This window comes from Pogonomyrmex barbatus, unplaced genomic scaffold (assembly GCF_055798465.1).
Source record: "Pogonomyrmex barbatus isolate J1 unplaced genomic scaffold, ASM5579846v1 scaffold5, whole genome shotgun sequence".
In the NCBI taxonomy this organism is placed as follows: domain Eukaryota; kingdom Metazoa; phylum Arthropoda; class Insecta; order Hymenoptera; family Formicidae; genus Pogonomyrmex; species Pogonomyrmex barbatus.
Genome location: NW_028297149.1, coordinates 1,203,278 through 1,217,563, shown reverse-complemented (window position 1 = coordinate 1,217,563; position 14,286 = coordinate 1,203,278). Strand labels below are relative to the sequence as shown.

The 14,286-nt window shown below is 29.0% G+C and overlaps 1 pseudogene; it reads right to left on the bottom strand.

Annotated features, from left to right (window-relative positions):
* Positions 1-9,830: 9,830 nt before the first annotated feature.
* On the bottom strand, positions 9,831-12,480 carry LOC148935242 (uncharacterized; annotated as a pseudogene).
* Between the last annotated feature and the right edge of the window lie 1,806 nt (positions 12,481-14,286).

The following is a 14,286-nucleotide window of genomic DNA, read 5'->3' as shown; positions in this document are numbered from 1 at the left end:
CATTTAAATTTCTTTTCATTGAGTAACAACATATTGATAAGAGCGATGATCGAAACATCGTCGAAACGAAACAAACATGCAGCATTACACAAAATGATCGCAGCAGGTAGCGTTAAATCCCCTTTATGTAATATCGGGTCGCTCATAAATGCAACAGCTCCTACCCTCGGAGACTGATTTGCGACCACCCCCGTTAATATCCTTATAATTGGTTAAAACCCGTAACTGATGAACGAACTCTAAGTTATTATACAAGCAAGACCCTTGGTTCGCTCGGCGATGGGGTTTATGAGATACGGTTCGACACCTCTTCATTACCCTCTTCATCTCTCTATAGACTCGGTGACGACGTGTCAGTACGGATGCCCGGTATTATGGCGGCTTCTGTATTGTCATTGTATCACGGATCGTCGAGGATCGTTCGCTCTATTCGCGGAATTTACGCAAATATTCGCTCGACTGAGCTGATACGCGCAAAAATTCGCTCGACATATATTTCAGATATGCTTTGCTCGAAATCATATTTATTGAGAATAGATTTATGACAGATATGTAGAAATTAGGACAATCATTCTGTTTATTTCAATGTTTTGTGATTTATAGTGCACACAAAATTTAACTGTGTTAAGAAAAAATAAACTGTAAATTGTCTTATATAAATTTATATATTCACAAATATTAAGATATATATAAATATAATTGAAAATAATTTATTATTTTTAAAGTAAATTAATAATTGAAGCTATCTAATAATATTTATAAATATATAATTATAAAAATAATTTTAATAAAAAGTTTTTAATATGTTCGCACGATAAATAATAAAATTTTGTTTCAAAAAAATTAACTAAAATAAAATAATTAAATTAATTTTATTTTTCTTCCAAATATTGTCATTTAGATAATGTCGTTTAAACAATCGTGCAAACATCTCAAAATTATATGCTTTCCAATGGTGCTTATAACGGTGATTTTTACTGATTTTACGGTACATTTGTCAGAGCAATTTCTTTTTTCGTTCCAACCAAATTCCAAAACCGGAATCACAACACAGTAATCCGACTTAAAAGCCGATCGATGCAGTTAGTTCAACGGTATGTTATTCAATGGGGATGTATTTCCCTTGTGAGGTTCAAAGGATTTACAATGAAAGCAAGAAGTTGATAAGACGCAATATAACATTTCTATGTTAATAATCCGCTTGTAATTATATTTCTACTATTAGGATAATTCTTATTAAATGTCACTCAATATTTATTTGCATACAAATATCATTGCGTGATCGAAATTCTTTTATGTTTTGAAAAGAGCCAAAATTTTTTGTTATTATATAGGAGGATCTGATATTCTAATGTGTTACATTTTAATGTAATATTTTAATGTCATTTATTCTGTGAACTCAATAGAATTAATTGTCATCAATAAATATTATATAAATAACAAAATATAAATTTATTCACATACATCGAATATGTCAGAAATTTATTTTACTTATTATTTATTTATTTATAATTATTTCACGCGCGCGTACAATACCCTAATAATACAAGATGTCTTCGGGATCCTGTATAAGTCCTGAATATCGCGGGACATATGTAGGACATGTTTAGGACATTACACTTAGACAAAAATTTCTGGACGTCCTGTGAATTAGCAAATAAGCGCCTTATTACGACCTGGAGACGTTCTTGGGACGTCCTCCTCTCAGCCTCAGACTATCCTGAGGACTTTCTTAAGGCTTTAGGATGATTTCGGAATAACTTCAGAATATCCCACAAGCATCCTTAGGGACGTCCTAAAAAAGCCTTAAACATATCCGTCCGTAATCCTGTGGACGTCTATAATGTAACCAATATCGATTCAGAATATATTATTATGATATTTTTAGAATACATTTCAGGACTGTGTCAAGACAATGTCAGGATTATTAACAATTATTTGTTAAAAATGCGTAATATGTATATATATATATATATATATATATATATATATATAAAGATATAAAGTTTTTTAAAAATTAATTATCTTAAAAAAATATTATTTACGTTAAAGAGTTTATAGTTTATGTTATATATATGTATATTTTATTTCATATATTCAAAATGAAAATTTTTATGTTTTGTATAACTAACAAGTTATAATTAATGAAGCTTGATTCATTTATGTATAACGTATTTTTAATAAATAATTGTTGATAATCCTGACACAGTCCTGAAATGTATTTTAAAAATACCATAATAACATATTTTGGTTCAAGTAGCAAGATGACGCCATTATGATGATTTAAAGTCATTTTTCGTCGTCAGTGTATTAAATAATGACGTAAAATAATGTAAGACTTATCACGAAATGTCGGCAAAAATCGTCATTTATATCGTCATTTAATCGTCATTTTTTAGACATTTTTAATGAATAAATAATGAAACATTATTAATTACCATAATATATAAATAAGAAAAATATTTCCCATATTTAATACAATTATTAACAAATTCATAAACAAGTAAGCAAAATATATACAATTTTTATAAGGAAAATGATTCTCATTAAACATAATATAGGTTCACGGCTCTATATATGTAATTAAATTATCTACAAGAATTATGTGCAATCAAGATTTAAAAATTGAGATTATTTATACAATATAGCAACATTCATTAACTTAGAATTAAATTTATCATATTTTAAGTCAAAATCCTGCAATCACTTATTTCTTCATTTCGGTAGCAGGTTTCATCTCAATATGGAGGTTAAATGACATCGAGCAGGATCTCCAAGTGGATGGGTGACTGATTTTAAAAACATGCGATAGAAGATAAAAGATGTTTCATCAATTTCTCTTATTTTTTTATTTTTTATTTTTTTTCATTTATTTTTCGTAAGGAGTGTCACATATATTATAGATTTTCAGTACTAGCAATCAATATCGGAACACGATTGTTTTCAGGATGTCCTTGAAGTTATTCTGAAGTCATTCTAAAGTCGTAAAGTCTTAAGAAAGTCCTCAGAATAACCTGAGGCTGAGTAGAGAACGTCCTGAGGATGTCTCGAGGATATAATGAGGCAAAATATTAATTTATAAATATTAATTATAAAAAGGAATTGTGAGTATTACATCAAACAATTTTATTATCTGTTTAATCACTTGTACGTTTGTTCATTAGAAGGAAATAGACAGAGAGAGAGAGAGAGAGAGAGAGAGAGAGAGAGAGAGAGAGAAGGAAGAATTAAGATAAGAAGGAAAATGTAATTGTAAATAATTATTGTATTGTAGGATTATTGTAAATATTATATTTTGTATTAAATTTATATTGTATTTCATGTATATGTTAATAACTTATATGAAGAAAAACATTAAATGAGATTTCATCCTTGATAATACCTTGAATAAACCTATAAAATTGATCTTCAAGATAAAATAAGGTATTTTCATTAAATTCTTTATTTTTGTAACAATTAATTTAGCAATGTAATATTTCTTTGAAAGATATATTTGTTAGGTATTCATTAGATATATCATCTAAAAACTATATCGATTTCATTGCGAATTCTTATAGACTATAAGATTTTCTTGTATCTGAAAAAGAGTTCAGAATTTGTGACATAAAAATGAAAAACTCTTATGAACATTTTTTGATCAGAAATGGGATAGGAGAGGAATACATTTCATAATTTGGAAATTCAAAACAAATTATTTTTTAGATCCTGTGTGCTACCTAGATATTGTATATATTAATAATTTAAATATCTTAATAAAATTAAATCTAATCTTAATAAAGTTACATAAGAAAATATTACATAAGAGGAAAATATTACATGAAGCTTAAAATTTAAATCTTTTATTATTTATCAAAGTTTGGTGCATTTGGTTAATCTATAGCTTTAACATGATAACGCATAAGTAATAAAGTAATCCACTTGTTATTTTGAAAGTAAATTATGACACGTGCAAAGCATTTATACCATGTCATGAGAGACGGAAATTCATTAAATATTTTACAGCTTAATTCATAGGTTTTTTTTTAATCATATTCTTTTTTCATATATTGAGTTTTGTAATCAGATAACAATGTATTACGTATCATTGATACAGGACTAATGGATTATATATTTCTCTAAAGCAAAAACGTGAAAAGTGAAAATTTTTATTTACGATTTTTATTTACGAAAAGTTTTTATGTTTTCTGTTTTAGGAAAAAAGTTACATAATCAGTATACAGGAATCAGAAGTTGGCTATATCATAGAACTGAAAGTGAAAAAAATAACAATCGCAAGGAAACTTCAAATCGATTATAATTTACATAACTTGCACGATAATTTTGTTAAATCATACTTCGCAATATCCATTTCGAATATTATTACAACTTTTATTATATTAAAATGTCCATATTATTCTAAAAAAATTATGCATTCTATGTAGCAAACTAATGTCATTTTGACTACATTAGACATTATTTTGACAAGAAATAACAGTAGAATGATGACAAACAACGTCATTTTGCTGTCGGGAATATTGAATCCGTTTTCTACAGATAATTTTTACAATTGACTATTATATTCATAATAAAGTTCAGTTAAAACCTTTTAACTTGATATACGTTTCTCATGATCTCTCTCTTTTAATAGATAAAGAAGAAAGAAGAGAGACACTTATGTTGAGACCTAGATATAGTTATGTATTAATACATCTTGATTAAATTCTTTTTATTTTTTTCTATATTGTAAGTAATGTATTGTATTGCTATATTTTTATATTTGTATTTGTATTTGTATATTTAAATTTTTACACACATTTATAATTAGTTAATTTATGATAATGTTTCAAAATTAATAGGGATATTGTTAGCATATTCAATACCATATCATTATATCCAGATACATTATTGAGATATGATGCATCGTATGTCGATCACGAAAGTATTTTAATGGCAGATTGTGTTACATCGCAAACATCGCCGTATTCCTCGTTAACACGTAACGAACATCCTATAGAAAACTATCGATTCTGTAACGACTGACAGTGTTTGATAAGAGACATGATGGTTCCGATAGTCGGATGAGCTCGAATTTAATGGATACAGGACAGATTCTGTAGATACATTAGAGGGTCAGTATGATATCTCTCAAAAACATCAGGACGGAAGCACGTTGTCCTCTCTCTGTCTCTCCTTGATACTCTTCAAATTCTACAATCCTTTTAGTCATCCATCTCTAATGTGTCTCTCCACCATTATTATTCTTGGTTGCACTTTCAATCTTTATTTCATTTTAAATCACGCCATCTTCATTTTTCTCTTTACTTTATTCTCTTTTTCTCTTTATTTTATTCTCAATCTTACCAGATCGCGTGATCTTTATTAATAAATTATGCATTTTTCTTTATTTCTTCTTTTTCCAACGTTTCTCCATCAATTAGATTATTCGCCTTCGATAATATCAATCATCTCCTGCAATTCTTGGAGATCGGTTAACAAGGTAGATAACGTGCTTAAGGAGGCATTCTCACTCGTTGTGACCAGATTGAAGATTATCCGAATGATGTGCTGAGAGATTATCATGTATAGATAAAGACACACTACACTCATGTTATATAAGATTACATGATATTACATGAACTCACATGACAAGCCGAATATGTAATCTAATTCTCTCATCAAATTTCAGTTTAGAAATACATTGTTGTTATATTATGCTTTTTATGTCATGTATGACATATATGTTAATATATATTCACGATTTTATGAAAGTACACATTTTTTTGGCTCACATATTATACACATTTTATTTAAAATTATTTAAAAATGAATGAATTATTAATTGAAAATGTATGAAAAATTGCATTTAGTGTTGTATGATATAAAATCATGTTAGTATATAAATTAAAAGATGAATTAAGAAACTTGAGACGGGATTGACTAGGATTTAGAAATGACGGGCAAGATTTAATTTTTTTTTATTTTTATAAGTTATAATAGGTGTAAGAAAGTACGTGTGATTTATTTTAATAAAATATATTTTATAATGCATTTATTAGTTATTCTATAATTTTTTTTACCAATTTTATCTATTTACCACACTGATACACACTACTCTAGCAGAAGAATTAAAGTATTCTTTAAAATATTCATAAACTTGAAAAGCTACTTTAGTCTTTAACGTTCTAGGTTTAGATGAAATAGCTGAATCTTAAAATGATCAGATTTAATTGTTATTTTTGCACAATCAAGGTAATATGTTGCAAATATCATTTTGTCCACTATTTCTGATTGTATTTTCAAATGTCTTTGAAATATTCTCCAACTCAAGACATTAAATTTTCTATAATTCATTGAGGTAGTTAAATATTTTTTTGTTTTATTTCCTTCCAAATGATGTCTACTATAAAAAAGTAAATAGGTTTCGAAACAAAATGCTTCATCTCCAATAATGACATATGACTGCGATTCATTATTCTCTTCTATAGAGGAATATTTTGTGCATTTAATATATTTAATATTGCTTTTCAATTTTCATTCAAAAGATGATTTAGCAAAAATAGAGTTATTACTATTTCACTCATATGAGCCAATATTTGTGGAAATAAACTTGTTGTCAGGATCAATTAAAGTTAACAGTATTATTGAATGATTCCTTTTATATTAGGTGTACAAAAAAGTTCTGAGCTTTAGATTTCATACAACCGAAATAACAATTTAAATTTTATATATCTTCCCGCCCTTTTGCAGTTTTAAAGCGTTGACATTTGCTTTCTAAAATGCCATACGGTTTGGCGTTTGATGCACATAACCTCAAAAATCAGTGTTCACGATGGCAATAACAAAAGGGCATATTCGATTTTCCATCCATTTCGCGTTTCATCTGAAGAAAAATGCTGCTGAAGCTACTGCAATGATTTGTGCTGCATATGGAGAGAACGCTGTACGTCATACTACATGTAAAAGATCAAAAATTTCGCCAAGCAGATTTCAGTCTTGAAGATGAACCGCGTGCTGGACGCCCTTAAAAGATTGAAACGGACGAATTGCAAGCACTGTTGGATATAAACTCTGCGCAAACTGAAAAGGAGTTTGCAGAACAGCTTGGCGTTACGCAGCAAACCATTTCCGTACATTTACATACGATGGGAAAGGTTCAGAAGGAAGGTAGATGGGTTCCGCATGAATTGTCCGAAGACAACAAAAATCGTCGGCGTGACACTGCACTCACTTTGCTTTCAAAGTTCCGGAAAAAAGATTTTCTGCACAAAATCGTTACAGGCGATGAAAAGTGGATTCTTTATGATAACCCTAAACGTAGAAAATCATGGGTTAACCCTGGTCAACCTTCGATATCGACGCCAAAGCTCAATATCCATCCAGCCAAGAAGGTTTTGCTCTGTCTGGTGGGATTGGAAAGGTATGTTGTATTACGAATTGTTACAACCGGGTGAAACAATCACGGCAGACTACTACCAACAACAATTGACCAATTTGAGCGATGCATTAGAAGAAAAGAGGCCATTTACTGGCCAAGGACGTCGTAAAATAATCTTGCTTCATGACAATGCTCGACCACATGTTGTGAAAGCGACTCAGGATCATATCTTTGCGTTAGGCTGGGAACTTCTCCCGCACGCGACGTATAGCCCAGACATGGCGTCTTCCGATTATTACCTATTCCGGTCGCTGCCGCATCATTTGGCTGACACACATTTCGTGAGATTTGAAGAGATACGAAAATGCATTGATGACTTTATCGCTTCGAAGCCGGTGAACTTTTATCGTCAAGGAATTCGCAAGCTACCCAAAAGATGGCAAAAGGTCGTTGATGCAAACGGGGAATATTTCGCTGATTAATATTTTTTTGTTTGTTTTTGAATAAAGATTGAATTTTACAAAAAAAAACTCAGAACTTTTTTGTACACCTAATATATATTTACTATATTATTTTAATATTATATTGGGTCTATGCATAATTTCGTAGCGAAAATCGAGTAAATTTCAAACGCAAAATATTTAGCAAAAAAAGCGATTTTAATCAACTAAATATGTTCCATTCTGTTCAATGACTTTCTGCCATCTCTCCACGAGCTTCATTATCCCTCTAGAAGTCCTGAGATTTTAGGATATAGAAGTCATCCAAGTGGTTTTTAAGAAACATCCAGGGAACTAAAGGTTTTGTTATTCAAATTGTTATGTAGCGCCAGGAACAAGTGATAGTCTGAAGGTGCAAGATTCGAACTATACGGTGGGTGCACCAAAACATCCCATCCAAGCCGCAATAATTTTTGCCAAGTCATCAGAGAAACGTGTCTAGTATTGTTCTGGTGGAACACAACGCCCTTTCTGTTCGCCAATTCGGATTTCTGATCGATTGCTCACTTTAATTTGGCCAGTTGTGAGCAGTACTTGATCGAATCAATCGTTTTGTTAGCAGCAGTTCATAATAGATGATTCCTTTCCAATCCCATTGAGCATGATCTTCTTCGGGTGTAATCCAGCCTTTGCGATCGTCTGAGCAGCCTCTGAGCGTTCGACTATGATCTTTTTCGATTGACATTGTTGTAGACAATCCACTTTTCATCGCCAGTGATCATCCGCTTTAAAAATTGGTTCGTTTTGATGGCGTTAAGCAGCGAATCGCAAGCTGAAATTCGGTCCATTAAATTCTTTTCGCTCAGTTCACGTTGCGGCACCCAAACATCAAGCTTATTTACCATCCCAAGCTTCCGTAAATGTCTCGATATAGTTGATTGATCAATGTTGAGATTATGTCCAATCTCTGTAGTCATCAAATGCCGATTGGAGTCGATTAAAACCTTGATTTGATCGACATTAGTAGTGACTGGCTGACCAGAACGAGGAGCATCTTGGAGATCAAAATCTCCGCAACGAAATTTCGCAAACCATTTCCGACACACACTTTCGTTTATGACATTCTTTCTATACACGACGCATATCTTTTTTGTGAGTTTGCGACGTTTTTGACTTTTCGGAAATAAAAACGCGAAATACATCGAAAATACATATTTTTTTCCTTCCATGTTCAAAATATAATTAAACTTCGTATACGTCACGGATCTCGATGAATACTTTCTTAAAATGTCGGCACAAATTTCAGTTTTCACTTAATGTGATATGACACTTCATATGTTTGACACATGTGCGTGCGGGAAAACAACTGCGAATGACTTCTGTCGGAATTTCGCTACGGAATTAATCCAATATATTTACATATAATGTTAAAGAAAATTATATAAAAATTATATAAAAAATTTATTTACAAATATTTTTAAAAGTAATATATACATTATTAATATAAAAAGATAAACAGTAAGAGTATAATATAATACAGTAAATGTGTACATGTTTTAATGCGATCCGGGCGCGCCAAATTTTTGTACGTCGTTTTTTTTTCTTACACATCAGATTTTTTTTATATTTTATTTTTATATAAACACAAGTACAATAATTTAATAAAAAATTTTTTTGGCAACTATAAATTAATTTTGGATTGATAACATCTTTTTTTTACCTTTGCAAAGTTTCTTTTCTACTTCATATAACATAAAAAGTTTGTGCCAATTTTTGATATCATGCTTTTTGTAGAAATAATGAAATGATTTTTCAAATAAAAATGAACTACAAAATAAAATGTATTTCAATGTAAAGCTCTTTTTATTTTATTAAATTAGAAGTTGTTTTTCATATCACATCTTTTGTACCGATATGAAATTTATTATTAAAAAGACTTTTGTAGATGGAAATTTTTGTATAAAATTCTTTCTTTTACATAAATAAGAAAACGGGCGCGTGAATTTGGCGTTATTTTTTATCTTATTTAAAGGTAATTTTATTATTATAGGATATCACTCATTTTTTTAGTAACAAATAGTATTTATTATTTAGCATATTTGAAACATTTTTTTTACTTTATATATACTAGAAAAAACAATCAGTATTCATTATTTTTAATAATCTTTTTTAAAAAAAATATATATACATTTTTTGCTCCTCTAGGCCGCTTTTTCTTGTTAATTTGCGCATTATCAATGTCTATTCATCCATTAGACATTTCATCTCTACATATACTTGTATAATGACTATCTTCAATAGATGATCCATGATGAAAAATGGCATTCATTACCTTATAAAATTGTCTCCCTACTAATTATAGTTGTTGATATTGCATGTAAATTAAATTGATCTATTTTTATTAATTTACCATTTTGTTCTGAAAATAATTGTAAATAAATGATAAGTATTTCTCGTGTTAATATTAATTCTTTTTTAAATATTGTATTTTTTCCTGTACAATTTTTACATAGGTCATGAGAATGATACTACCTCGAAAAAATAATATTTAATAAATCATTAAGATCATAACTGTCTTTCTTTAAATTAGTAATGGGAATTGAAATAAAAATATTATCATTAGTAATAACAATTGTATTATCACAAGTTTTACATCGTATAATGGAACGTATTTGATGCTTAACTAGATTTTTTATATAATCATATTTTTCACAGATAGCTATGAGAAATTCAAATTCAGCATCTTGTTGTATACAGCTAGAAAAATTATCTTCTAAAAATTATCTTCTTGTCGTACTGTAAATGTATTCAAATCAGATATTCCGTTTTCATATCGATTCATTAATATACCTAAAACATTTAATTTATCACACTCAAAAATTTGTTTTCTAACAACATTTAAATGCAAAAGACATTGCAAAATTGCGTTTGCGTAAGATGAAACTTTATTCTTATTTTGGAACCCATGTATTACCCAAACAGTATTTTTTTGAACCGTTTCATGTGATTCTTGAACAGAAGAAATAACTTTTGATAATGTCCATAAAGTATCTTTTATTTTAGTATATTTTTGTTTTGAAATAGTAATCAATTTCGCTTCTGATTTATACATTTGTTTTAATCGATTATATTCAATAATTGCATCTTCACTAGCTTTTATAAATGAGGGATCGTAATTAATTTAATACAAACTTTCTCTAGATGTTACTCGTGACAAAGCAACATAACCTTGTCCTGCATTAAAAAATACAGAATTACCAATGTCCATAATAGTATTTTGTAAACTTAATCCTTGGCTTTTATGAATAATGATTCCATAACTTAATGATAATGGAAATTGTTTTCTGATAATGTAAGCTCTATCCATCACTTAAAATTTAACGCTGACTCTTTCAATCAAGTATTCTGAACCTGTAGGTAATAAAAGTTTGATCTTTTCTACATATTCAGTATTTATATCTTGAATAATTGATATTACTTTCACGATTGTACTATTTACCAGTACCAAACTAGCATCAATATTATATCTTATCAATATTATGTCTTACTTTTGCTCCAATCTTAATAATAATTTGTTTCGAAAGTCCAGCTGTTCTAGTATCATCTTCTAGTATCATCATTTTTCGATAATACTTTCAATACTTTCTTTTTTATGTATGGAATACAATTTATCGTGTCTTCAGCAATTAATAATATTTCTTTTGAATTAATACAATTCAACATTGCAGTGTTTAAAATATCACACATATGACAAGTAGGAAGTAAACACACAGTGTCAATTGGTAAATTGATAATAAAATTACATATTTCATCATATCTTGAATTAAAAGAAGTATTCGTAAAGAATATTTTTCTATTTTGAATCTCGTAATCTGAATTTGTCAATAAACCAATACGAATACGCGATAACAATTCACGATAAGCCATATCTCCTTGCTGTCACATATTAATTATCAATTCATCATATTCAAATAATGTAGTCCACAAATTAATGATTCCTAAAGTGCCAATATATTTATCAATTTTTTTCTTTGAATAAATGAACAAAAACAAAATCTTCGTATACAGGAGGTAATTGAAGAAGACCTCCAAATAAAAGAATATGTTTTCTACCAAACCAGCCATCATTACATTCAGTAGTCATATATTTCGGATAATCGAAGATGTATACACATTAAAATTAAATTAGATATCATTGATATTTCATCTATTATAAAAAGTATAATATCACTTAAATCCGCTCATAGAACTTTCAATTAGGATAAGTTTATATTTAGGAGTACGACCATGTTCAACAGGTAATTGGAACAATCTGTGAATTGTTAAACCGTCTATATTAAATGCTGCAATTCCTATAGGTGCTGCTACAGCAGTTTCTTTATTAAGATTTTGTTTTATCCAACATTTAATAGTCTTAATTAGAAAACTTTTTCCAGTACCACCTTCCGCTAACATATAATCGTAATACTGATTTATTTAATTTAGTGCTAATAAGTCTATCAAATATTCTCTTTTGATCTGTGTTTAATTTTATTATCATTTCAGAAACATCCTCTTCTTTAATTTTAGCTCCAAGATCTTTAAAGTCCTGCATCACGGGCTTTACCCGCCTCTATATTTTGCATACCTACTGTATTTTCTGGATTTTGAGATGCACCTTGTTGTTTTTGCAATTCATTATCTAGATATTTCTGAACTAACTGTTTTTTCAAATGCCATTAACATATAACATAACATATAACATAACATATAATTATAACATTCAACATATAACATATAACATATTATTTATATTGTTTTATGTTATATGTTATTAATTTATGTTTTATGTTATGTTTTTTATGTTATTTATGTTTAATGTAATAATTTGTTGTAAAAATCTAATACATTTGTTGTCAATAATCTAATAATATAATAAAAATCTAATAATTTAATTTGTTGTAAAAATCTAATGTAATTTATTGTAAATCTAATTCTATTTCTATTTCTATTTCTATTTCTTCAATGTATTATATATTATTACAATATTACTTACTATTATATGTGACGTTATATCTTCTTTTTTAATCAATGTACAACTTCACACGAAGGATATCTGTCAAAGATATATCAAATAAAAAAAATGAGTGCTGCAAGAGCTGTCATACAGAAACGTTTATTAGCGCCTCTTGCGACAAAAAAAGGAGAGTCACGACGACGACCAAGACGTTTCTTAAACTTATTAATTTGAACTTTGTGTCACGATTGCGTCGCGATATCTCTGTTTGTAAAACATGGAGAAAAAAAATAAAAACACTTTTCTTATATAATTTGATACTCAGCTGTCGATTAAGCATAATTAAAACTTAATCAATGCAGTCATTGCTGAGATATGAAAATGTAGACCGAATTCATCGCGGGATCTCGCGTAAATAAAGCCACGGGCATCTCGCCGCCGTTCTACGCGAATTTCGCTGCGCGTGAACTTGGCGTCGAGACCATCCGTGTCTCTTGATAGATTAATTGAAACAGATTATTGAATAAGACAATCCTTTATCAATATCCATATAGTGAGCAAGTAGAGCAGATTGTACAAAACAAAAAAGTCTCGTATTATTTTACGACTTAGACAACAGTTAATGAGAAATTAATTTAGAGGATTCATGATGCGTATATCCACATAAAGAGATAATTAAGTATTACATGCACTTAACTTATTGTTAGAATGCAGCGAGATATTTAGAGATGCGCATAAATGGATATTCTACTGCTTATAAATGGATATTCTATGTATTATTTGTCATGAATCTAAGAAAATATGGATGGAGTATGTTGCGCGGGGTAGCTGAGATTAGCGATGGGAACTACATGCTACTATCGGCGTTCTTCGGATATATTCGATTTTACGTAACGACTGTTTTATATATATATGAACCAATGATTCTCAAACTAAGGACTCGGGAAAAAAAGTTTATATCTAATTATATATAATTATATATAATTTTGTAGATCTAATTATGTATGGATTTTGACCTGATTTAATTATATATATATATTATGTTTATGATTATATATGAACAAATCAAATTATGCATACTTATGACGACAAAATTATGGTTGCGTTCCGATATTGACTGTTAATATTAAAAATCTATAATATATGTGACATAAAATACCCTTACAGAAAATAAATAAAAAAAATGAAAAAATGAAAAAAAATGAGAGAAAGTGATGAAATGTTTTTTTATTTCGTATTGTCGCATATTTCTAAAACCGGTCATTAATCCATTTAGAGATCCTGCTTGATGCTGCCTAACCTCGATATTGGGATGAAACCTACTACTGAAATGATCAAATAAATGAGATCTCTGCTTAAAATATAATAGATCTGGTTAATGAATGTTGCTATATTGTATAAATATAGTCGCAATTTTAAAATCTCGATTGCATATGTAATTCTTGTAGATAATTTAATTACATGTATAGAGCCGTCTATATTATGTTTAATATGAA